At 45.8% G+C, this 27064-nt stretch overlaps 1 protein-coding gene across 1 annotated transcript in view; it reads right to left on the bottom strand.

Moving 5' to 3' along the window:
• LOC121288462 (multiple epidermal growth factor-like domains protein 6) overlaps positions 1 to 27064 on the bottom strand; it is a 54505-nt gene that overhangs the window by 14682 nt on the left and 12759 nt on the right. The window lies entirely within an intron of this gene.

Genomic DNA, 27064 nt, shown 5'->3' with positions numbered 1-27064 from the left:
CCCTCACTTGTCAACATGCACTTTCCAGCAGTGGCCATTACATGGCAGTCAGGGACAGGAACTCTGCAGGTTTATGTGGTTACCCTAGCCTAAGGGCACTGTAACACCCAATTCTGTTTTGGCCTCGGATAGATCAGCACAGGCGGAGGTCTGGCATAATTTTGGTCTGTGTGGTTCATGAGTGCATTTATACACTGAGGGCAGAATTTTTCCGTCAGTGAGCTGGGGGCGGGGCCCGATCGCTGACGTGGGATGACATCGGGGGCAACCCCCCACGTCATCCCGCCCCATTTAAATATTCAGGAAGGTGGGGGGGCGGGGGGGAGGGGCGAACAATGCGATCAGCTGAATGCCTGCCGACTTGTCAATGCCCAATTGAGGCCATTGACAGGGTAGTTAAACCAATTAACGGCCCTGTCCGTCCAACTTAAGGCTGGTGGGCAGGCCAGGAGCCCCGGCGGGCTTCTGAAAAAACATGAAACCTCATCCGCCGGCGGGATGAGATTTCATGTTTGTTTTAAAAATATTTAATAACGTCTTTGTGATATTTATTAACATATTCCATCTCCTGTGACATTGTCACATGAGGGGGACACGTTAATAATTTTTTTATTTTTCTATTTTTAAAGTTTCAAACACTGTCAGCACTCTCCCTGAGGCAGCACTTAGTCTCAGGGAGCAGTGCGCTCTTTCGCCAACTCCGATAGTTGGGGAATCCCTCCCTCCCCCCGCACAGGAAGCGCATAGCCTTAATTGACCCACCCACTTAAAATGGCGGCAGGGGCCTGTTTCGGGTGGCGGCGGCAATCGGCTGCCCGCCTCCCGCCGAGCCAGTGGGGCCTGCCCGCCCATCAAGGGCAAAATTCTGCCCTGAGTTACAGAAGGCCTTACAGAAGGCGGCGGTGGGAAGGGGGGGAAACCTAGCAATTTGCTCTTGGCCTCCACAGTGACATCTGTGTAATTAAACGCTGCGCATGTGTCTGCACCTCAGCACATGTAGCAGCTAGATTAACCCATCCCTTTCGGGGTTACAGTTTGAGAGGGATGAAAGGAATTTGCTCTTTCTCCATCGTGGATTCACTTTTCTTTTGGCATTTGAGTCCCACATTAACTTTTCAGCACCAAATAAAACATTTAAAATATATGTTTTTAAAAGTTCATGCAACGACAGCTGCGAATTAAGGAATTTGCTTTGGTTTCTTTGCATTTGTTCAAATCCATTCTGCAATTTTAATGATAGAAATGTTTGGGAAATCAGTTTCCCAGATGTAGAGTGACAGGAAACATATGTGCTTGGAAATCTGCTAAGGACACTGAAATACACAAAAGGAGTCACGGGGATGCTTAAAATTCTACACCTCCACATTTTGTGCCCTGAGACCTCTCTGAGGCATGTTCCTACAAACTCTTTCTGCTACAATGTTAATGAATTACAGACTGTCTATAGGTTGCTTTGCTCACTAATAAAGTGACATTTTCCATTGTTATTACTGCAGTGCTGTGATGAGCCCTGGTGCTGTAGTGAATGCTAATCGGTAAGGCACAAAGCCTGGAATGTGAGGGGGCCTTGTGTCCTACAGTGGTATTTCTTCTGTGTTTGTAAAATGGTTTTTGGATGAACATTATGTTCTCCAAGGTGGCGTGTGTCAGTGCTGGGAAATAGAACACTTCCCTATTCGCTTTTAATAGTCAGTTTCAACATCAAAGATTGCTGAATCAGTGATGGAATGGGTTAGAACAGGAGTAGAGCTCTGCTGGGTCAGCAATGTAATGGGTTAGGACCGGAATATAGCTCTGCTGGGTGAGGGATGGAAAGGACTAGACCCGGAAAAAAAATCCACAATGCAATAAACTCACAGTTATGGGTTGGATCCCCACACCAGCTCATGTTCAAAAACAACCTTCTCCTCATCACTGAAACGTTGATGGTCATCCTCACTGCCCTTTCCTGAACGTTTGCTGATAGACCAATCAATTGTGAAACATGAGTGCCAAACATTCCCTACAAATAATCCAAATGTGGCCCAACTGGTGAGTTGTGGCAAGACCTCAGAGCAGCACAGGAGGGACCTGTGGCAACTGAATCAGCAGACCGGAGTAAGCAAATACCGAGGAAATTTGAGAAAATGACAGAGTAAACGCAGAGGTGGAGGGTGTCACATCACAAGGAGGGATGGCAGGGGTATATTACAGGTAAATATTTAATTTAACCAACATAGAACTTAATTAGAACAAGTGATTAAGTATTAAATTTATTTCTGGTAAGTTTAGTTAGTAGTCTAATTGAGGCATAACAGGGCACATCAGTCCCATTGAATGCACATCCTGTGTCATGTGGAAACAACAGGATTGTTCCTGTGTCCTGGGCTATGACAGGTGAGGCAATTATCAGCTGGAGGAGCTTGAGCTCTGGGTTTTCAGGGGTTGAACAGCAGTTGGCATCACTGCGGTGCATACTGAAGGTTTGCCCACCCTCAGAGAACTTTTTCCCAACATAGGTCACTGACTTGAGGATAGAATGCAGGAAGTCAGGTGGGAGGTGCGCTAGGGGTGGTGGGAAAGGTGAAGTATCACTGTGTTTAGTACAGATAAGTGTAATTTTAAAATAAAGGGGCAAATTTTTTGAGTGCCCACCCATTGCGAAATACATGGTCCACCGTGAAATGTACTTGGTCTGCAGTGACAGATACGTGGTCCGCAGTGAGGGGTACCGGGCCCGCAGTGAGAGGTACCAGGCCCGCAGTGAGGGGTACCGGGCCCGCAGTGAGGGGTACCGGGCCCACAGTGCAAGGTATCTGACCCACAGTGTGAGGTACTCGGCCCAGAATGAGAGGTACCTGACCCACAGTGAGAGGTACCTGACCCACAGTGAGAGGTACCTGACCCACAGTGAGAGGTATCTGGTGCAAAGGGAAGGTAGTTTTTGCACTTCTAAAGAAGTCATACTTGACTTGAAACATTAACTCTTTTTTTCTCTCTCCACAAATGGTGCCACACTTGCTGAGTATTTCTAGAACTTTCTGGTTTTATTACCAGAGTGATAGGTACTTGGTCTACAGTGACCGTTATCTGGCCTGCAGTAAGAGGTGCCTGGGCCATTAAAAGATATTTGGCCTGCAGAGAGATACACCTAGCTCATTGAGGTACAGAGGCCCACAGTGTGATACCCGGCCTGCTGGATGTGCAAATTGTCATAATACAGGCATGCAGCTTATAATTTTCTCAACTGTGCCTCCAGTGGACATGGTACTTTGTTACAGGCAAGATTGCACCAACAGTCTAAAACGATTAAAAATCACCAAGCAAATGTCAAAACAGACATGTTGTTAAAATGCATTCATGTGAAATTCTTTTTTTGGATATTTTAACAAGGGATGAAACTCATTGTTGAAGCTGAGACTCAATGCACCAGCTCATACTGTAGTTCAGTCTGCACCAAGGTCTTATTAGAACTTCAGAAGAACTTCATAATTTTTCACTATTAATATTGCCACCTCAATTTATGAGAAGGTAAATTCAATACCACACAAGATAAGAAGGGTAATGTAAAGCATGAAGGTAACTTTTTCTGTTCTGGTTTTACATGCCGTGATCTCAGTGCAGTGTAAGGCTCACTTGCTTCGTGTGATGTGACAGAACAAACTCACAGCTGTTGGGAGCTCACGGTCCTATTTGGCAGATGCTGGCCATGATCTCTCATGTGGGGAACTACTACTTGAATATAGTCAACAACTGAGCATCCACAGCTCTCTAGGGTAGAGAATTCCAAAGGTTCACAATCTTTTGAGTGAAGAAATTTCTCTTTATTGCAGTCCTAAATGGCCGACTTCTTATTCTGAGACTCTGACCCCTTGTTCTAGATTCCCCAACCAGGGGGAAATATTTTCACAGCCTGTGTGTGCATGTAATATATATACTGATCCTACTAAAATACATCACATATATACATGGCTTGTACAGAACTTACATAAAAATAGCAGGGGCAGGAGTTTGGTACAAATGTGCTAAGCATTAAAACCCTAACAAAATTGATGGAAAATATATCATCATGTTGCTATTCTCGTTGAAACAAACATTATTTCTGTTCTATCTGCAATAAACATGGATAAAAGTCCCGCATTCATTCATTTTAGCAAAGGTCTGCTGAGTACAAGTCAATGTTCATTGTATTCCTCAGCTGATTTTCCCACTACCATTGAAATATTTTTTCACACACTGTGTTCTCCTGTTTTTCTCTACTGTTATTGTTGCTAATCCAAGAGAGACAAAGGAGTATGTTTGTTCAGCCGCTTTCACACCCTCAGGATGGTCCAAGGTGCTTCAACTGCCAATCAATTACTTTTCATAACAAAAACAGAATTACCTGGAAAAACTCAGCAGGTCTGGCAGCATCGGCGAAGAAGAAAAGAGTTGACGTTTCGAGTCCTCATGACCCTTCCACAGAACTGAGTGAATATAAGGAGAGGGGTGAAATATAAGCTGGTTTAAGTTGGGGGGGGGGTGGTGTGGTGTGGTTGTAGGGACAAGCAAGCAGTGATAGGAACAGATAATCAAAAGATGTCACAGACAAAAGAACAAAAGAACAGAGGTGTTGAAGGTGGTGATATTATCTAAACGAATGTGCTAATTAAGAATGGATGGTAGGGCACTCAAGGTACAGCTCTAGTGGGGGTGGGGTGGAAAGACTAGCAGGGCATAAAAGATTTAAAAATAATGGAAATAGGTGGGAAAAAAATCAAATAAATTATTGGAAAAAACAAAAGGAAGGGGGAAAAAACAGAAAGGGGTTGGGGATGGAGGAGGGAGTTCAAGATCTAAAGTTGTTGAATTCAATATTCAGTCCAGAAGGCTGTAAAGTGCCTAGTCGGAAGATGAGGTGCTGTTTTCATTGTTGTTGTAAAGGTAAAGGTGTCAGCCCAGCTGCACACAATAAGATCCCTCAAACAGCAATGAGACAGATAATCTAGTTTTGGATCAGGGATGAATATTGATCAGGGCACCAGTGCTAAGGGATTTTTTTTAAATGTGAGAAGCCAGATTGAAGCTTTGGTTTAGTGTCTCATCCGAAAGACAGCACCTCCAACAATGCAGCACTGCACTGAATTTATATCTGTTGAAGTGAGCTTGGATCATAGCATCTCATCTGAAAGGCGGCACTTCTGACAATGTAGCACTCCTGCAGCACTGCACCAAGGTGTCAACTTATTTAATGGGCTGAAGTCCTGGAGAGGAGCTTGAACCTATGACCTTCTGACTCGGAAGTAAGAGCTGCTAATTGAGCTAAGGATTGGTCTCATGAAGCACTCACCCACTAAAATCACACCAGTAATTTCTGAGGTATTAAAGCATGGGCTGAATTATTTTTACAATGTATTCTTGTTCCACGTGTTAGTTTCCATACAAGATATACTGTGTCATATGCTATAATATGCACTGTGTTATTCTTCATTCCAAATATAGTGAATCTGATGAAGGGGCTACAACCAAAACATGAATGTGTCTTTTCTCATTACAAATACTGACAAACTTGCTGTGTATTTCCAGCAACTTCTGTTCTTGAAAGTTAAACAGTACGCTGCCCTACATTAATTCTTCCAAATACATCAACGCGAATCCAAAAGTTGTCCCTTTTTGGAGTGCTTAATGGAAGGATTAGTTAATTATGTCGAAGAATTAGGAAACCATCCATATTCCATGCCCTGAAAGTATATATTCCACTCATCTCCCATAACTCAAATCCACTCAGACTTCACCAGGTAGAGCCTCAGTGAAAAAGAAATTTATCGGAAATGATTACATCCCTGGTCCCCACCTAATACGGCATTTGGTCCTTTGCACAGGTTGATAAGGCACTCGACACCTGTTTTAGGGCCCCTCTGGCAAATTGGGTTGCAGAGCAAGCACAAGACCTGCACCGCTCAACTTTCTCTGTCTTGGATGCAGCCTAAAAAGCAACTGCCACCAATAAAGGCACATAAGTGCCATTCTTTCTTTTTGCCTAGAACATTGATAAATGCTTAATTTTAAAAAATGCTCCATTCCTTGTCAGATTGCTGTCAAAAGCCTCCAATTTAGAAATATCACAAAAGAAGCAGATGCTTCTTGGAACATGACAGATGTTGAAATCATCTCAGTGAGTTTGTTAACATATGAACTGAGTATACTCAGGAGCTGTGGTTATGGGATTAAGGATATTGGCTTCTCTGTCAGGATAACGACACCCTAGCGGCATGCTGTACATTGCTGCATTGATATGTGTGTGGAGTACACACATAATAATCAGATTAAACAGCATGATAACTGGCCCTGAATGAGTTTGCATTTATTTTTTTCCTACAAAATGAATTTTCACGTTCAATGTGAAGAATGGCAGAGACTGAGATCGGTTAAGGCACTGCCAGGAGCAGCACCACATAGGTTTGAATGCATTCTTTCTCAAAATTGACCCCTTTCAATCTCAGTAGAGCACCCCATCCTATTTTACTGCATCAATTAAACAATTCCCATTTCCCACACCTGGCATTCCTGTTGGTTTGCCAAATTTGGGGGGGAAGATGTGCTCCAGTTGCTATGTGTTGCTATGTATTCATGACATCATCTTCTGCTCTGTATTTCCATTCTTTTTAAACACATTTATGCTTTCACTACACCACCACACCCCCTCCAGACATTCCAAATGAACTGACGCCTTCATTAAAATAGCAGAATTAAAATAGAGAAAGCTTCAACACAAGCCTTCATACAATATCATAGCTGGTATTAAATTCTACATCACTGCATCTTCAGCAATCGCCCCCTCCCAAACCTATGCCAAAGTACATCAGCTCTCAGTTCAGCACTGTGAACTTGCACAAAGGGCTGAGGAGCTCAACAGCTGTCAGAGAATGAAGACTTTCCCCAGCAAACATGGAATTCAGACACAAGAGTGCAGAAGTGGAATTGTGGTGCAATGCGCCCAACCACCCAACCTCAGTTTCCAGAAGCTCAGATTACTTGGATAGGGGTCAATAATATGAATGATTTACAGTTCCCAGTACTTAACACAGAATTAACTCATTGGGGTGAATGAGAATCATTAACATTTGCGGTGAGGTTTATCTGCTCTGTGGTCCAGTGTGTAACACTTTTGCCTCTGAGTCAGAAGGTTGTGGGTTCAAGTTTCACTCTAGAGACTTGAATACATATCTAAGTTGATACTAAGTTCAGTACAGAAAGAGTGCCACACTGTCAGAGGTGCCATACTTTGGATGAGAGACTAAACTGAGGCCTCAGCTGCCCACTCAAGTGGATATAAAAGATCCTGTAGTACTATTTCAGAGAAGAATAAAGATGTTTTTCCAGTGTCCCAGCTCATACTTACCCCTCAACTAATATCACTGAAACAGATTATCTGGTTAATTGCTGTTTGTGGGGCATTGCTGAGTACAAATTAGTGTCATATTTTCTACATTAAAATAGTTACATTTCAAAAAGTACTTCATTAACTGTAAAGCACTTTGGAACATTCTGAGGTCATGAGAGGAGCTATATAATTTCAGGTTCTAATATTTTTAAATGAATTTTGCGATGTTGCTTGATATAGGAATATTGGCTAGGACAGTAAGAGAACTCCCATGCTTTCTCGAACTTTTACATTCACTTCAACAAGCAGGCAGGCCTTAGTTTAACATCTCATATAAACACAGTGCAAAGGTTTGGAATTAACTTCATTTGGGACGCAATCACTAACCCGAGGTGCTCAGCCACAGTGACACTTCAACTGTCAACATTAAGAAAAATAAATTACTCAAATGTCTAACTTTAATGCCTTCATTACCACACCCATGTAAAGTTTTGACTTTATCTCTGCTTAAAATAAGTCACATAAAATATATAACTTTGCCTCTAAATGAGATCTCTCCAGGGCTCTTTGATCACAGGATCATAAGTAATAGGAGCAGAAGTAGGCTATTCGGCCAATTGAGCCTGCTCCATCATCCAATAAGATCGTGGCTGATCTGATTGTGGCCTTAACTCCACTTTCCTGCCTGTCCCCATAACCCTTGACGCCTTTGATGATTCATTTGGTAAGGTACTGCTCAATATGAAACTGAGTCATACACCCCAGGGAAGTGTCAGGTTAGTTGGGTAGTCTCAGATAGCAATTATTAAAGTGCTTCAGCACCACAGAGCAAAGAGAAGAAAAATCAACCGTCCTTGCTCCTGCTTCCTGTCCACCAGGTCTCTCATCCTGGTCCCTATCCAGCGCCCCTCCCTTCCTGGTCCCTATCCAGCGCCCCTCCCTTCCTGGTCCCTATCCAGCGCCCCTCCCTTCCTGGTCCCTATCCAGCGCCCCTCCCTTCCTGGTCCCTATCCAGCCCCCCTCCCTTCCTGGTCCCTATCCAGCGCCCCTCCCTTCCTGGTCCCTATCCAGCGCCCCTCCCTTCCTGGTCCCTATCCAGCGCCCCTCCCTTCCTGGTCCCTATCCAGCGCCCCTCCCTTCCTGGTCCCTAGCCGGCGCCCCTCCCTTCCTGGACCCTAGCCGGCGCCCCTCCCTTCCTGGACCCTAGCCGGCGCCCCTCCCTTCCTGGACCCTAGCCGGCGCCCCTCCCTTCCTGGTCCCTAGCCGGCGCCCCTCCCTTCCTGGACCCCAGCCAGCGCCCCTCCCTTCCTGGACCCTAGCCAGCACCCCTCCCTTCCTGGTCCCTAGCCAGCACCCCTCCCTTCCTGGTCCCTAGCCAGCGCCCCTCCCTTCCTGGTCCCTAGCCAGCGCCCCTCCCTTCCTGGTCCCTAGCCAGCACCCCTCCCTTCCTGGTCCCTATCCAGCACCCCTCCCTTCCTGGTCCCTAGCCAGCACCCCTCCCTTCCTGGTCCCTAGCCAGCACCCCTCCCTTCCTGGTCCCTAGCCAGCGCCCCTCCCTTCCTGGTCCCTAGCCGGCACCCCTCCCTTCCTGGTCCCTAGCCGGCGCCCCTCCCTTCCTGGTCCCCAGCCAGCACCCCTCCCTTCCTGGTCTCTAGCCGGCGCCCCTCCCTTCCTGGTCCCTAGCCAGCGCCCCTCCCTTCCTGGTCCCTAGCCAGCGCCCCTCCCTTCCTGGTCCCTAGCCAGCGCCCCTCCCTTCCTGGTCCCTAGCCAGCGCCCCTCCCTTCCTGGTCCCTATCCAGTGCCCCTCCCTTCCTGATCCCTAGCCGGCGCCCCTCCCTTCCTGGTCCCTAGCCAGCACCCCTCCCTTCCTGGTCCCTAGCCGGCACCCCTCCCTTCCTGGTCCCTAGCCGGCGCCCCTCCCTTCCTGGTCCCTAGCCGGCGCCCCTCCCTTCCTGGTCCCTAGCCGGCGCCCCTCCCTTCCTGGTCCCTAGCCGGCGCCCCTCCCTTCCTGATCCCTATCCAGCGCCTCTCTGTTCCTGGTCCCTATCCAGTGACCCTCTTCTCTTGATCTCTATCCAGTGAGACTCTGTGGGAAAATACATTGATGTTTGGACACCAAATGAGGACAGCACTAGTTCTGATTGTGATGCCCATCCTGGCCACAAAGCCTGCTCATATTTGCAACTCCAGGTTCACACGTGAAGATCTCTGGATTGAAATAGTGGAGGAAGTCATTCTCCATGGAACCCAAAACCTGTCACTAGGAAAGAAATTTGGATTGGGAAAAATTGTTAAAAAATACTGACTTGTTTCTCAGCATTCACTTTACCCCAGTGATATAATCAGTATTCTACACTCATAACAGTTACGTAAACAGGATTAGACAAAAAGGACTAATCACTGCATGTAGCAACATTGTGATTCTATTGATGCGCACACAATGTCGCTATACAGGAGTAAATTTTCTACAGAGAAATGCTTAACGTACTCTATCAGTTATACTTTGGGGGGAATTTTCCAAGTCTGTTGGCGGTAGGCATGTTTGGTGGCGTGAGCGGATAATATGGCGAGAAGGCCAAGACATTGTGAACCCAGTTTGCAATTGTCCACACAGCCTGTCAATGGCAGGCCGCATTTCCTGCCGTCGGATGTCAGGAGCTTCATTGTAATACATCTGCATATCATTATTACCCCAGCTCGCCGGAATCATCCCCCCATGCTGGATCATCCGAGCACGTGCCAACATGTTTCACAACTGGACATAAACAACTTCTTTATTTTAGCTTCTATCTTAATCCAATTATAATAATTTATTTCACTATCTGAAATTTTAAATTAAAAGTGATGGATAAATTGCTTTTAACAAACTGGCTTGTTGTCTGTGAGAATGCTTCAATGTGATTGGCTGCTTACTCTGCTTCCTGATAACTGCTGTTGCTTGCCTGGAGATCTCCTTGATTTGGCATCTCTTGATTTAAACAGCTGTTGGGAAAGGGGAAATCTGCTTCTCAGGAATCGTTAAAACTGCTGTGGACACCTTTTTTTGCATTCAGCCGTGAATGCCATTTGCTTCGTTGCTGACCATAAAATCTAACCCATTGGGGTAGATGGCCAAAACTTTATCAAAGAGGTAGGTTTTAAGTAGCAATTTAAAGGAGGGGCGTGAGGTAGAGTGGTGAGGAGATTTAAGATTTCAGAGCTTAGGGCCTAGACAGTTGAAGGCATGGCCAAAAAATGTGGAGCAATTAAAATCGGGAATACTCGGGATGCTAGAATCATAGGATTGTTGGGAAGGAGGAGGTTACAGAGATGAATATAAAAGTGAGCCAAGGGAGGGATTCATCCCCAAGAAATGGAAAAAAAAAATCATAAAAAATGTTAAGCTACTCATAGTTCATTGCTGTTGTTTCGTTTCCCATCCTCATGACAAGACTCAAGTCTTTAATAGACAGACCTGCTCGAAATGACAGCAGTTAGTCTCAAGGTTTAACAGTAAGCCATCTGGTAAAGATATTACTGGCACAGTTCTATGCTGTATGACAGGGTTATATAATATTCAAGCTGAACCATGTTCACAAACTGACATCCTTCCAAGGCCACTTCCTTTTAACTTTTTTTCACAAAGAGGAACCTCAGTGGCCGGAAGCAAAGGACAGCAGCAAGTGACCGGTTCTGATCCTTTGGACAGAGTTTTGACTGGAAGCCAAGCCCTGAGCTGACAAACACTCAAACAATGTGATACATTGGACTGAGCTCCCTCGAAAGCAGACGCCCATTACAAGTACCTGGAGTAACCTGTGTTAATTCGCTTTAAACCAGTGTTGGATTAACCCTGTAATGACTCTGTCCAGCTTGAACAAACAACACAGGCAGAAATCCCTCTCCATTCCCCTCCCCAAATTTATCTACAGTTGCAGGTGTGCAGGAGCACAGACCAATCCCTAGCTCCCGAGAATGCCAATGCATCAATCAACACAAATGCATGCAAACCATGATGCTTTGACGGCAATTTGTCAATCCACTAAGTCAATAGAATGAGACAATCCCTGGTGTGGTTTGGTTTGTTTATTTAATCCTTGCTGTTCTAATATCTTTCTAATTTCTCAGAATCTGGCTTCTTGCGCATTAAGAATTTTCATTGCTTCGCCATTGGCAGACATGCCTTCTTATACCCTAAATTCTGGAATTTCCTTTCGAAAGTTCTGCTTCTCTTTTCCTTTAAAATCTTTCTCTTTGACCAAGTGTTTGTTGACCTATCCTAGTATATCTTCATGTCCTTGGTTTCAAATTTTGTTTGGTGACTGCACCTGGGAGGAGCCTTGGGATATTTTGCTACATTGTAGGCATATAAATGCAAGCTGTTGTTTTACCAATCATCCAGGCTTTTGAAAGGAGGTGAAAGAAGCAAGATATACTGCAATCAAAGCATCGGACAACAGGAACCTACACAAATGAGTGTAGGTCTATTCCGGGCCTGATCAGATAATCGTAAGGAAATACGGTTGGGAAGTGTCCAACATGCTAAGAATCTGCACACTGCCTGAAGGGCTCGTCAAACTCCCGTATTTGAAGCAAAATAAGCAATGCTCAAGGCACAGGACCCCAGTTTCCATTTGACACTTGAGGGGATATCACTAAAAACTTTACTCCTTGGTGGTCCTTCCCTGGTAGGGTCACTATCCTTTGTTGGTCCAGGGCAAGGCTTCAGAAAAACTGGTGGCACTTGAAAAATAGCCAGCAATTCTTTAATAGCTGCTAATGCACAATAATGGGAAACCTGAACCCATGGTATTTCCAGTATACCATTGTGATCTCATTACAGGCCCCTTATTTTTGTTTGTTCCCAATCAAAGAAAGAAGGAAATAACTTGCATTTCTATAGTATCATTCAGGACCTCAGAAGGAAAACACTTTAAAGGCAATTAAGTATATTTTGAAGTGTGGTCACTGTTGTAATGTAAAAGACATGACAGCCAATTTGCATTCAAAGATCACAAAACAGCAAAGGAATAATAGCCAGAAAATCCATTTTTAGGTATTAGTTGAGAGATAAATATTGCCCAGGACACCTGTGTCTTCACAGAACCCCTTATTAAATAATATAATTTGGAGTAAAGGGCCCTCTTTGTTCTTCTATATTGCAGTATCCACAATTAAATCTGGACGACTGAGTTCAGATTAACTGAAGATTACAAAGTAAAGAGACACAATTGATGTAGCATCAAAACTACTAGCAATTAATAAACATGTGGCCCACTATAACCTTCAGGGGCAGTTAGGGATGGGCAATAAATGCCAGCCTCGCCAGCAACACTAACATCCCAAGAATGAATTAGAAACACACGTGGAGTAAAATATTTAGCGAACAGGTGCGCGTCTGACCTGACTGAGTGTAAAATGACAGGCAATGACATCAGACAAGCATCCCAATGTCATTGCGCACTCCTGCATTGTTTTGGTCGGTGGACACATGCCAGAGTCGGCAGCACACCCACCAACAATTAAAAGGCCTATTAAGGCTATTAAAAAGTTAATTAAAAGAAATTGTTCCCTACCCATCCAACCTTACGGTTGGCGGGCAGGTGAAAAGTCCAAGCGGCCTTTACACTTTTTTGGAAACCTTACCAATGGGCGGGATGAGGTTTCCAAAAGCAAATAAAAATAAAATGAAAACTTTAATTTTTCATTGATAGCATGTCCCTGCTCATGTGACAGAGTTACATGAGGGGACCTGTTTCATTACATTTTTATTTCCTTTTTTTTTTATATATCACATTTCATCTCAGAGCTGCCTCAGGGAGATTTGCAAATGGCACTCGCCCGGCTCGCACCCCAACCCCCACCCCCGCCCGCACAGACAGTGCTCAGTGCTACCGCTTGCATTTCATGCGTGTAAAATCGCTGTCCAGCGCCGATCACGGGAGGCGGTCGGCTTCCTGATCGCCCCTGCCTGCCGCCGCTGACATGGGTGAAATTCTGCCCGTAGATTTGATTTCCAGAACTGACAACCAAAGCACAGTTATGATGAAGCTGAGGGTGGTAGAATGGTTAGGGCTGAAAATGAATCATGGAATAACACAGAGGGAGAAATTAAACCCATCAAGTACTGGCTCTTTGAAAGTGTTATCCAATTAGCCCCACTCCCCTGCTCTGACTCATGAGCATACACCCAAAAAGGTATCAAAGTCCTGCACCTGGTGACTTCCCAAATATGCTCCCTACAACATCTGGTGCTCGCCAAGAGAGTGCAATCGTTCCTTTGGCTCCATCAATTTGGGTTAGATTGATTAGAAAGAGATTGTGCACTAATCCCCAGTGCCATCCAGTCCTCCTACTCCCACCAGTCACTTTAACAGCTTACTTTGCACTTCCTTTAAAACTCAAAGAATGCAATGGGAATGTAGAATTTAACAGCAATTAATCCTTGCCTGGATGCCAATCTGATTTTTGCAATTAAGTAATCTACTAGTTCTTATTTGTTTATCGAAATAGCAATGCTAATCTGAATGGCCATTAGTAACCAAAGCACAAGGGATGATCAAGCAGATTAGATGGCCGATGGCTGCGGCCACAGGTTACGGTAATTGAACAATGGTTTATTACATGAGAAGGTGTTTGTAAACCAATCTTTTGAGAATCATACCACAATTCCCTCCACTTTTCCATCAAAATTATACTTGTTGATAACATTGTGGATAGATTAACATTCAAGCTCCTGATATTTCACCATGAGACTACTATTCTCCTGGAGGAACTCCTGGAAAATTAGGTTGAAAATGCCTGTTGGTGCTGTTACCCAATGCGTTCTACGCATTGTCTGCAGGATTTACATGGGGAACTGGTTAAGACGCCTCAAAATTACAGAGCTAAAAATTTAACTATTAAGGGGTGGGGGTTTACTGCTTTTGTAATTTTGTTTCTAATATTTCTCCCTCAACAAACACAAACACAAAAGACAGGGTATTTGGTCATCTATCTCACTGCAGAAAACCACAGGCAATGAGGTGGATTCTTCTGTTTGAGAGCAAAAGGACATTGATACGTTGTTGTGGATTTGAAGGAGTCCAATAAGGACAATTCTGGGATTTAGGATGCAAAATTACAAGCACAGGCTCACAAATCATAGAATCAGTAGGCCATTCAGCCCATTATGCCCATGCCCACTCTTTGAAGGAGCTATCCAATTAATCCCACTCCCTACTCTTTCTCTCAAACCCAACAAATGACTCTTTTCAGGTGGTTATCCAATTCTCTTTTAAAAGTCTTCTTGAATCTACTTCCTGCACTCTTTATGGTAGTGTATTCTAGATCATAACTCTTAAGGTGAACTTATTTTGGTTGGAGAAAAGATTGAGAGGCACATGGTCAATGATCCCCCCTAATTTTTGTCCGTTGTGCACAGCCTGTTTGTGGTGGAGTCCTTTTAATATGCTGCTTGGCTATACTTGTGCACCTTAAAGAGAATGATGGTTGTGCACAGCCCATTTGTTTCACTGCATAGTACATTGTGGATTTCAGCACTATCAAGTGAGTTAGAGGGAACGTTCTACATGATCCAGATTTTTAAAATGCAGCTGATGTAGGCTAAAACAGGCTGATTGAATTGGATTCAAAGCACAAAATGTGGCCAAAGGTTTAGCATTAAAAAGGCTGGTGTATAGATTATTTTTCTTTCCTTAAAACAATAAACATGCTAAGTTAAAAAAAGAAATTACATTTATGTAGCACCTTTCACAACCTCAGGTTCCAAAGTGCTTTACATCCATTGAGGCGTGGTCACTGTTGTCATTTGGGAAACATGGAAGCCCATTTGCACACAGCAAACTCCCACAAACTGTTGCGCGACACTAAGCAGATCACTGACATTATCAGATTATTGACATTAGTTGAGGAATAAATGTTGGGCAGGACTCAAGGAAGAACTCTGCCCTTTGTTATGTTATCATAATGTCTGGTACAGTATTGTTTATTTCAGTATGAGAACATTTAATGCAGTATTAATATTCAGCACAATATTATGTTCTTTCATACATTACTGTTTAGTATAATATTAATATGTCTGGTACAGTATTACAGGGTGGAATTTTCCCAGATTTGCACTAGTAATGGCAAAATGGTATCCTACACACCAATGGCGATGTCGGGTTTTCGCGTTGTATTATCCCAAACCCGCCTTATTTATGCGTTCCTGGGAAGCATGTCGTTTCCATGGTGGGTGGGCTCTCATTCACCCTCCCACCATCACCCCGCCGTTGCATCATGCCAGCTGTCATGTTTAAAAGGCAGCTGCCAGCACAGCGCTCATCATTACTAGCTCACCACCGCTTCCTGGGAGACATGGCCAGCAAAGGGAAAAAGACTGCAGCCCTCCCCGCCCCTGCCTCAACGACGGGTCCCTCGAGCGACTGCTGGATGCCGTGGAGATCCGCCGGGGTGTCCAGTGCCCCAACTCTGGCTACGGGATGGGCAGCAACATCACCAGCCCAGCTTGGGAGGTGGTGGCAGTGGTAAGCAACACAAACGTCCTTCAGAAGAGGACAGCCACCCAGTACAGCAAGAGGATGAATGATTTCTTCTATTCCATCAGGGTAAGGCACTCTTTTCATCACTGTCAACTCACACACTCACAAACCCATCGCACATCCACAGATCCCTCACTCACTGCCAGTTCAAGGGACATCAATTGTCTCTCACACACACCTGCGTCATTCTCAGCCCGTCCATGGGACCACTCACCACCCGCACAAGCCAGGCATGTGTATCATCTGGCCCGGCAGGCGTTCTGATACACTCTCTCCATCTCTATCCATGCAGGACAAACTGGCACACAACAGGAGGGAAAGGTCGCAGAGCAGTGGAGGAATGCCAGAATTCAAGGTCCTTAGAGTGTGAGAACGGAGCCATCTAGCTGGCTGGCAATGATTGGGACCGGTCCTGTGCTGCCGGTGAGGTCAGCACTGCTCTACCATGTGAGGATCCAGCAGTGCAACATGCATCAGACAATCATGCCGTGAGTAAAGTGTTCCATGCCACAGCCACAGAATGCACCACCCTACAAGTTCCTTCACAGAGCTCACCCACAGTCTCCACCAATGCAGGGACATACGCCTTGATGGGACCCAGCTCTAGAAAAGGCACGTGATCACATACTACTGAGCACAGTGCACAGTTTGATCCACAGCAGGCGGCGGGCAGGGACTTCATAGGTCCCCAGCATTTGGAGGGCTGCTGGAGGCCAGGAACCTGTTGAGTCCGAGTCAGATGACAAGCTCTGGACTCGGTTGTGTCACACTTGCTAGAGCTGGGGAACCTCAGGAAGGGATGTTGCTGCACTCCTCAGATTGCAAGGCACGATGGAGGAATCAGTCCATCTTCAGGCTGAAGTGATAGCACCGGCATTGCAATGCACCAAGCTCAACACTGGCAGAATGGCGGCCGCCATGGATACCTTGGTCCAGGATGTCGCTCCTGCACTGCTGCAGGCTTAACTCTATTGCTGATGCCACAGTTGACCTCCAACAGTGTGTACGCAAGAGGGGTGCCAGGCAGCTCGATCTCACTCCAGCTGCCCCTTCCTCTCATGGAGTCAGCCACGGGCCCTTGGGCACCCATAAGGAGGAAGATCAGCATGCGCACACCCCAGGGTCATCCACCCAGGTGACTCCAAAAGGGTCCGGCCCATCCATATCCCCTCCTTCTGTGACCTCCGCAGCTCCAGCTTCACAGGCTGAAGAAGGTGCCACTGTCACACATGACGACCCCAAAAATGGGCCAGGGCTCTCCAAGTCTCGGCCCTCCAGAGGACGCCCACCAAAGTCATCACAGAGAGGGCTTCACAGTCAGTCGGCTGCCTCCACCTCCGCTGTGTATGTCCAGGGAGCACCAAGACGTAGCGGCAGGGTTAGGGCAGTTAAGGAAAAGTAGTTGCACAGCCTGGGCACGGTGTTGGTTACTTGTACATATTGTTCACTATTGTCAATTAACTCCTAAGAATGTCTCCCTGCCTGTGGCTCCTTGTTCTGATGAGCAGTGTTCTTGTCACTCAGATGTGAAACCTTTCTGCACAAGTTAAAAGGCAGGTGTCTCAGTACAGGGCCTCTTCCCTGTATTCTGTGCAGCCTCGGGCCACAGTGGTGGTCCGGCCTCACACTCCCTGGAAACATTACTGATGCCTGCTTCTCGGCGGTGCTGGTCACTGCTGCTAGAATGTAGTGGGCAGGTGTCACATAGTTCTCACATTCTCTCTGTGTGCTGTCAGGACATTTAAGGTGGGGCTGGTCCCCTTTGCACCAGTGTCTGCAACCATTGATGTCGTGCACCAGCTCCTGAAGGGCTCAGGTGGTAAAGGTGGACCCAGCATCGGATGCGTCTAACGTTTCATGGCTGCATCTCTATGAGATGGCCCTGATCATGGAGCCCAAGTGAGCTGCCCTCAGCCAGACAGGAATCAGACATTCACAGAGGCCATTTGAAGATTCATGGAGTATCCTCACTGCATGTTGTCATCATCCTCCTGCGATTGAGCAACTATTAAGGCCTCCATTGCGTCTCCGCGACAGGAGCATTCTCACAGAGGCTTTTGGCGCTGCCATAACCCCAGGCTGGAGTCAAACATTCACAACTGCGATGTGAGGATTTGCATCGTCATCATCATCCTCCACAAGTCTGGCAGCTATGAGGGCCTCCCAAGAATGTCTGCCTCGTCTAGCCAGTGCGAGAGCCTCATCCCCATCATCATCACTACCTCACCCTCACCCCCGCAGCCATCCTCCTCATCCAAGGGGATCTCCAGCTCCTCCATCTACTCCTCAGCCAGCTCCTCTCCCCGTTGGAGCACCAGGTTGTAAAGGGTGAAGCAGATGTCGACGATGATACGAGACACCCTCTGTGGACTATATTGCAGGGCACCGCCAAACCAGTCCAGGCACTGGAACCGCATCTTCAGTATCTCGATGGTCTGCTCCACCAAGTTGCGAGCTGCAGCATGAGCTTCATTATACCATCGCTCTGCTGCAGTCTGAGGCCGCCGCACGAGTGGCATCAACCACGGCCTCGGCAGGGAGCCCTTGTCCCCAAGGAGCCATCCTGCTGCTTCTGTGAACCCTGGAATACGTCAGGGATCTGCAAGTGACTGAGGATGTAGGCTTCGTGCACACTCCCTGGAAACTGTGCGCACACCTGCAGGATGTATTTCTGGTGGTCACATACCAGCTGCACGTTCAGTGAGTGCAAGACATTGCAGTTAATGCCTTGTGTAGCGATGGAGACCTGAGCGCCACATGGGTGCAGTCGATCGCACCCTGCACCTGTGGGAATCCCGAGATCAGGGGGAATCCAATGGCCCTTGCATCCTGGCTGTCCTGGTCCAGGGTGAAGCGCACAAAGTTGAGTGCCCTCAAGAAGATGGCATCCGTGACCTCATGGATGCATTTGTGGGTGGCGGCTTGTACGATCCCACAGAGGTCACCTGTGGAGCCCTGAAAGAAGCTACTAGCATAGGAATTGAGTGCCGCAGTCACTTTCACAGCTACTGGCAGTGGATGCCCTCCATGTCCACTTGGCATCAAATCCTGCAGTAAGGGGCAGGTATGAGCAACCAGGTCCCTAGTCATGCACAGTCATCAATGACACTGGTTCTCAGTCACCTGCAGGATTGAAAGGCGGTGTCTATAGACCCTGGGTGTCGCTAAGTGCCGACCAGCCACAGCTCACTGTCTGTCCTGGAAAGTGTGTGCAGGAGCCCCAGCAACCCCTTCTTCCTGAGATTTCTGCTCCTGCCTTTGCATGGCCAGGAGCCTCAGTCGCTCTCTCCTCCATCTTCTTCACTCTCTGTAGGCCATCAGACATACAGCTAGGTCACCAGGATCCATGATCCTGACGTGGTCCTCCTGCAGCATGAAAGAGAGAGAGAGAGAGAGAGAGATGTGATTAGCATGGGTGTCCTTAGCATCCTTTCTTGGCCCTGCGTGACCAACCCTCAACGCTTCCCAGGAAGTGCTGGCCACCCCTGTCAGCCTGTGACATGGGGACACTGGTCCAAACCAGGAGGCTGAGATTGCAAGGGGCTGTGAGCTCCTCCAGCAGTGACTGCTACATGGCCAGCATTGCCGAGGAGATTGTACAACGTGTGCAGTCCAACGGTTGCGCAGTCCAGTAAAGTGGTCGTAGACTCACAGTCTGTGCCAGGGTGGTGAGGGCTAAGGTCTGGAGCACTTGGTGCCCCCCCCCCCCCCCCCACCCAACCTCAATTGCTTGTGCACAGGATCCAACGCCAGGGCAGCAGTTGCCCCCGGACACCCCACACTGAGTACAGTCGCCTCCGAGGCCAGGCAGCAGTTGCCCTTGAACACCACCTCCCCCCCACCCCGAGTACAGTCACCTCCGGGCCTGGGCAGCACTTCGTCCCAGCCCCCCAGCGCCCCTGAAGCTTGCAGAGCAACAGGTGACCCTGGTGAGCTGTGTAAAATGATGCTGTTCACTCACCTCAGTTCCCCAAAAGTGAAGGCCACCAAGTGCACATCACCTGTGTGACATTGTGAAGCACGTCGACATACTTTCCTGCTGACGTGGATGGGCCCGGAGCCTGGTGGGATGGCCTTTTAATGAGATGCTGATGTATTGCAATGAGCTCCCCGCCGAACATTGGCAGGAAATGTGGCTCACCATTGGCAGTCTGAGCGGAACTGCCTTCCCGTCGTCATGAAGCCATATTGCCTGCGCCCACCACCTATCAAGCCGGCTGCCAGCGGGCACGGAAAATTCCACCCATAGTGTTTTTTAACCATATAATAGTTCAATACAATACAGTAATATAGTTTTAATACAGTTAGAAAGCGTTCAGGACAGTGTTGGTGCTCTCTATGGTATTATGTTTGGTGAAATCGTAAAATATTCAATGGATTATTGTATCATTCAGCACACAGTTGAAATGTTCAAAGTTTTCTTAAAATGCCTGGTGCCTTATTATCTTGTTTGGTAGACATTAGTGTTGAGTAAAGTATATAGTACCCAGCATTGTTACACAGTATTCATTACAGTATTAAAGTGTTAGTACACTATTGAAGTGCTCAATACTGTATTAAAGTGTATATTACATGTTATTATGAATTAGTATGTCTTCCTTCTTCCTTAACCAAGGTTTTCCGCCCACGGTGGCTGACAGGGCCCTCAACCGTGTCCAGCCCATCTCCCGCGCATCCGCCCTCACACTTTCCTCTCCCTCCCAGAATTGTGATAGGGTCTCCCTTGTCCTCACTTATCAACCCACCAGCCTCTGCATTCAAAGGAAAATCCTCCGCTATTTCCGCCAACCATGATGCCACCACCAAACACATCTCCCTGTCGGCATTCCGTAGGGACCGTTCCTTCCAGGACACCCTGGTCCACTCTTCCATCACCCCCTACACCTCAACTCCTTCCCACGGCACCTTCCCATGCAACCGCAGAAGGTGCAACACCTGCCCCTTTACTTCCCCCCTCCTCACCGTCCAAGGGCCCAAACACTCCTTTCAAGTGAAGCAGCATTTCACTTGCACTTCCCTCAATTTAGTCTACTGCATTTGCTGCTCCCAATGCGATGTCCTCTACATTGGAGAGACCAAACACAGACTGGGTGACCGCTTTGCAGAACACCTTCGATCTGTCCGCAAGCATGACCCAGACCTCCTTGCCGCTTGCCATTTCAACACACCACCCTGCTCTCATGCCCACATGTCCGTCCTTGGCCTGCTGCAATGTTCCAGTGAAGCTCAGCGCAAACTGGAGGAACAGCACCTCATCTTTTGACTAGGTACTTTACAGCCTTCCAGACTTAACATTGAGTTCAACAACTTCAGATTAAGAACTCTCTCCTCCATCCCCACCCCCTTTCCAATCCCCCCCTTTTCCAATAATTTATAACTTTTTAAATATATTTTTCTTTTCCCATCCATTTCTATTATTTTTAAATTTATTTCCATCCATTGTTTTATCTCAACCTTTTAGCCTATTCCGATCCCTTCCCCCCAACCCACCCCCACTAGGGCTATCTGTCACTTGCTCATCCTGCTCTCTACCTTTAATGTCACCATTAGCACATTCATTAGCTAATTTCACCACTGTCAACACCCCTTTGTCCTGTTGTCCATGACATGTTTGGCAATCTCTTCTTTGCCTCTACCTATCACTGGCCCTCTATCCAGCTCTACCTGTCCCACCCCCCCTCAACCAGCTTATATTTCACCTCATTGCTATATTCCCTCAGTTCTGATGAAGAGTCATATGGACTGGAAACATTAACTGTATTCCTCTCCGCAAATGCTCTCAGACCTGCTGAGTTTTTGCAGCTATTTTTGTTGTTGTTATTATGATGAATTGGGTTGAGTCTCAAACCTCAGGAAGATTAGATTCAGGCCAATTCTGCTGCATTATCTATCAGAGGGCAATGGGAGAGTCGATTTTTTTGCATTTACCTATGGTTATGATGTCCTGTTCATACTTTAAATGAGATACAAGTTTAATCTAAAGTAGTAGATACTTTGCACCCAGTTAGATAGGACTTGCATTTATATACCACTATATCACATCCTCAGCACATCCCAGAACATTTCATAGCTACCGAACTGCATTTGAGTGTAGGCACTGCTGTTACTACCACAATTACAACATGGATTAATGTAGAGAATATGCTTTAACCAGTGTCAGCATCAGTTACAGGCAGGGATGAACAAGGCATTCAAGAGTCTTTCAGTCCCCAAAGAGAAGTTCAGCAATAGAATCATAAAATGTTCCAGAACAGGAACAAGCCATTCTCCTCACCATGTACCTTTCTTAATCAAGTCTAACTGCACTTTCATGCTCGTTCTGACAGGCCTCAATAGTTGAGCAATGGCAGCACCAAATTTGCTACAGTCCTCCACAATCATTATTCAATGTTGGATGGCGTGCTTTGTATTTGTGAACACTGGATGAGGACAAGAGTCAGGATTCATTGTGATATTCTCAACACTGACACTCTCTCTAGACTCATGTGAGATATAAAAGGGCAGGAACCTGTATCCCAAGAGTCAGTGAGCTCAGGAGATGAACTGAGACAATTAGATGAAGGAATAAAACAAAAATTAATGTGATGATGCCCCCCTCCCCCCACTGCCCTGCAATTCCCACCCAAATGATTATAGAGAAGCCGCAGCTTCAAAAGGGGAAAATAACAGACAAGAGAAACAGGTACACTGACAGATTCATCATACATGCAGTACTGTAACAGTAACTGAAGCAGAAAGTGTTGGACTGACCCTTAAGGGGTATCACTTCACACTTGAGGGACTAGGACCGCAGACAGGATTTCAGGAGTCTCCCCTACTGAATGCAAAAAAGGCTAGCAAGTCTTTGAAAGGCCGGGGCCCAACTTGGCCACGGAAGTCAACCACACAATAGCAGCATTCAATCTTGAATGCCTCTCCTAATGAGACCTTGTTGAAATACAGAATTTTGAAACCCTCCATCCTATCTGAGGATTTAATCTTTCTTGCACAGTGTAACATCATTCGCTAATAACCCGCAGCTCAAAGTAGATAAAACAGCTCATTCACAGCACAGCGGAAGATGGGAATCCACCAAATTGACATTTTTGCACAGGTTCTTTGAAAAACATTAAGAGGTTCCTGTGCACGGGACAGAAATATGTCTGCTATGTGAAATGGGGCCTTTTCTTGTTCTGATAAAAGCAATCACAGTCTGTGTCCCCAGTGATAAGCTCTTTGATGGTGTATTTCACCATTCGGACACAGAATCGCATCAAGAATAAGCCATGACCTGAAAGGGATGAAGTAGTCTCTGGATTTAAAGAAAAAAAATAGAACTTTTGGAAACAATCACCCTTCCTGCTCTCTGAGATGCACTAATCCTTCCAAGGGATACATACTGTATGCCTCTGGTACCTCAGTCATTCTTCATGTTTGACCCAGTGATAATCAAAAAGCTACTTGAGTGAAATCTGAACTTGTATTCAATGAATGCACAAATATACACTCTTGCCCACATAGCATCTATACACATCCTCACCCACCCCAAACATATAAACCTCTCAGCAGGATGTTGCTGGATAGCAATCAGCAAGGAACCTCTGTCGAATTTTCCCTTTCTCAGCCCAAGGGCACAGAATTCAATTATGCCACCCGCAACAGCAGAGATCAGCTAACTCAGCAGAGCCCAGATTCCATCCTGGGCCCTGGACAGTAGATTTATAAGAGGAATATCGGTTCTCTGAGCTTTTTCATTGTGAAATACACAGCACATCCTGCACATCACAATAGCCATGTAGCTCACTGCAGAAACACGGCACAAGATGTAACCTGTTCGTGGAAGTCTTCAGCCATTGGAAACTGTCACTGAAAGACCATGGAGATCACATTAACCTAACCCACTGGACGGGAAACAGGCAGGCTCTGGTTGGCCACTGGATTTTGTGGCCACTACCCTACACTGGATTTTATTTTCTATTGAAGTCATTGAAACAATGCTGTCACCTGGAGTAAGTACTATAGTTACAGAGTGACACACTGATTTCAATGGTGTGCGGGTGTGGCCAATATTCCCTGACTACATAAACTCATCATACTTTGGTTACATCCTCCTGCCAGGTGGTAGCACTGAAGTTCCTCCACTTGTGGGGGTCAAAGGCATAATTACAATGTGATGAGCTTTAGACAGATTATTTCCATCTAAATATGGGCATACAAATTTATATAGAAAGTGCATACAGAAATAAGAGTTTTAACATAGCATAAGTAGATAATTCTGTCATTCTCACGCTGGTGTGCATTTTGTTTCTACTGCAAGGGAACAGCACCTATTCAAGGCCTGGTCTTCACAACGCCAACTGGGCCATTAGGAAAAGGAAACCAATTTTAGTCACAAAGAGAGCTGGTGCATGGGTATGGCCCTCCCACAAATCAATTAAGTGCCAATGAGGAAGCCTGATGACAATTACAAGCCGTATCTGCAGACATGGGACCTCAGTCAAACCACAAAATGTAACCACAAAAAGAAAAATCAGCAAATAAAACTGTCAAAACATCAACACAAATTTAAATTCTTTTCCTCTGATTTTTTTTTGCCAGTGATTCATTTTCCTAATGGCATCTGTGAGGAAAGTTAAGCCTAGGAAAATGAAAGACAGTTAATTATAGCGGTCTGAATGAAGAAAAGCACACTCCACAAAAAAGTACAGCCAAGGCGATTAAAGTAATCTAATTATAGTGAGGTCGATTGCAGCCGGTCACAGTAACAGTTCCAGTTAAAATATTTGGTCGGCTGCCTCCCTGATTGTATCCCTGGTGTTAAGCAGAAGTATGAGGATCGGGTTGAGTTTATACAGGGTGTCTGGGCCACTTCCTCCAGAGTCAGCGCAAGGGGTAAACTAGTTTTACGCTGTTGATTCGGGCACCAGATGAGCACTGCACAAGCAGAAACCCACAAAATACAAGCACCACTCTGCCTGTTGTAGCTTACAATATGCAACCTCTCTCATTAGGAGCACTTATATAGCACCTTTCAGGATCTCCAAAAGCACTTTACAACCAGTGAAGTACTTTTTGAAGAGTAATCACTGTTGTAATTTAGTAAACACAGTAGCCTATCTGCACATAGCAAGCTCCTACAAACAGCAATAGTGACCAAATAATCGGTTTTGTTTTAGTGATGTTAGTTTAGGGACATATATCGGCCAAGACTCCCTGCTTTTATTCAAAGTAGTGCCATAGTATCTTTTAGCTCCACTGAAAGGGCACATGGGGCCTAATTTAATGAAAGATGAAATCTTCAACAGTACAGTGCTCCCTCAGTACTACACTGGAGTGTCAGCCTAGATTATGCTTTCAAGACCCTGGAATGGAACATGAAACCATAACATCCTGACTCAGAGGTAAAAGTGCCATTACTGAGCCATGGCTGACACATTGGTCATGCTTGAGCTCCATAATGTTTGGGTCTCATTTCCATCACCGTCTCTGATGCAACTCTCAGCAGCCAGGAGAAGAGCTTCGGGATGTCAAAGACCTTTACATTGGCCAGAGCAAAAACCACAGGACTTCTTCCAAATTTGTACAGTGGAACTGTCATATCTAATTGTCCTGTACTCTTGAAGAGTTTTCTTCCCATTCCTCTTTCCTTATTGGATCTCCCCCTTACAGAGTGGGTAATAAACCTATCCACGCTCCATTTCACCCAGCACATTCCATCAATGTCAAGTGAAGCAAATATATGGAATAGAAACATGAAGTACAAGTTGTGTCTCATTACTTGCAATAGACCTCATATGTGAGGTCTTGCTAAATGAAACAAGGACAGGTTGACTGACCGACCCACCTTCTAGCCTTGTTCCTCAGTGGGTTGCATCCTCACCTCTGATTCAGAAGGTTGTGAATTCAAGATCCACTCCAGACATTTAAGAAATTAATCTAGACTGACATTCAAGTGCAATACTGAGATAATGTTACACTGTTGAAGGTGCTGTCTTTCAGATGAGATGTTTAGCCCATCTGCCAGTTCAGGCTGACGTATAAGATCTCACTTTACTATTCAAAGACAAGCAGGGAGCTCTCCAGTTGTCCTGACCAAATTTTATTACTCAACCAGAACCAATAAGAACTGCCAATGTGATCATTTATCTCAGTAGTGTAAGTGGGACCTTGCTGTGTATATATTTGGTTGCCATATTTCCCCACATTATAACAGTGACCTCATTACAAAAGAATTTCATTGGCTTGAAAGGTTTAAGATGTCCTGAAATCATGACAGGTTCTATATAACTTTCCTTTCGCATCCACCCTTCCAATCCTAAAATGCTCCTAAAGTTGCACAATTAACTTATTAGTTTACATATCAGTGCATGGTGCATGGGCCAGTACTGCTATGCACTCTGACATTGCAAGTAAACCTCTCTGTTCAGTAACACAGACACAGAGGCTGCCAAGGGTAAAATGTTCTGAATTTTCTGCATTACAGACAGGAAAGTCATTTCCTATGTAAAAAGAAACTTATTTACTGTGATTTTAGTATATTTTATCTGACTTTGGAAAAATACCATCATGTAACTTTGTGGGAGAGAAAGGTCAAAATTGTAATAAATACAGGCTAGTAACTATGAACTTGAGCATAGCCCCAGATACAGCATTACATACGTCATCAACAGAATTGGTGCAGGCTACAGCTGGGCTAGTCGAACCAGGAAAGAGTTTGGAAGCAGTCACAGGGGCTGCCAGGTGTGGAGGCGGGCTATTTAAAAGGCCCGCCCCCGTGCTGCAGGATTTCATCCCAGTTATAATGAAAAAGGTTAAGGCCCTCTAGCCCTCAACCCTCACATCTCCCATGCACCACCCATGCCACTTCATGACCCCCCCCAACCACCCCGTGGCACCTCATGCCACGCCTCATTACGTGCTCTTGGCTGAGAGCTCAGACAACCACAAGAGTACTGAAACACCTGAGCCCCAGGGAAAACATTGCTTGATTTACAGCTCTGGTTCTCTGATCACTTCTGTCAATTGCACAATGTTTATTTAGACAGGAGAAAGAGGTTTCAAGAGCTTGCAGATTCAGCTATTGATACTATAAATGGTCTGGATGATTGACACTTATAGTGGGCTGTAGTAAAAAGGAGTTTTTTTTTAAGAAAGTGGGGAGTTATCAGCGAATTATTTTTTAAAAAACTTTTTTATATGAACATTGTTGTCACTATAGGGT

The sequence above is a fragment of the Carcharodon carcharias genome, chromosome 15 (assembly GCF_017639515.1).
Source record: "Carcharodon carcharias isolate sCarCar2 chromosome 15, sCarCar2.pri, whole genome shotgun sequence".
In the NCBI taxonomy this organism is placed as follows: Eukaryota; Metazoa; Chordata; class Chondrichthyes; order Lamniformes; family Lamnidae; genus Carcharodon; species Carcharodon carcharias.
This window is presented reverse-complemented; position numbering and strand designations above follow the sequence as displayed.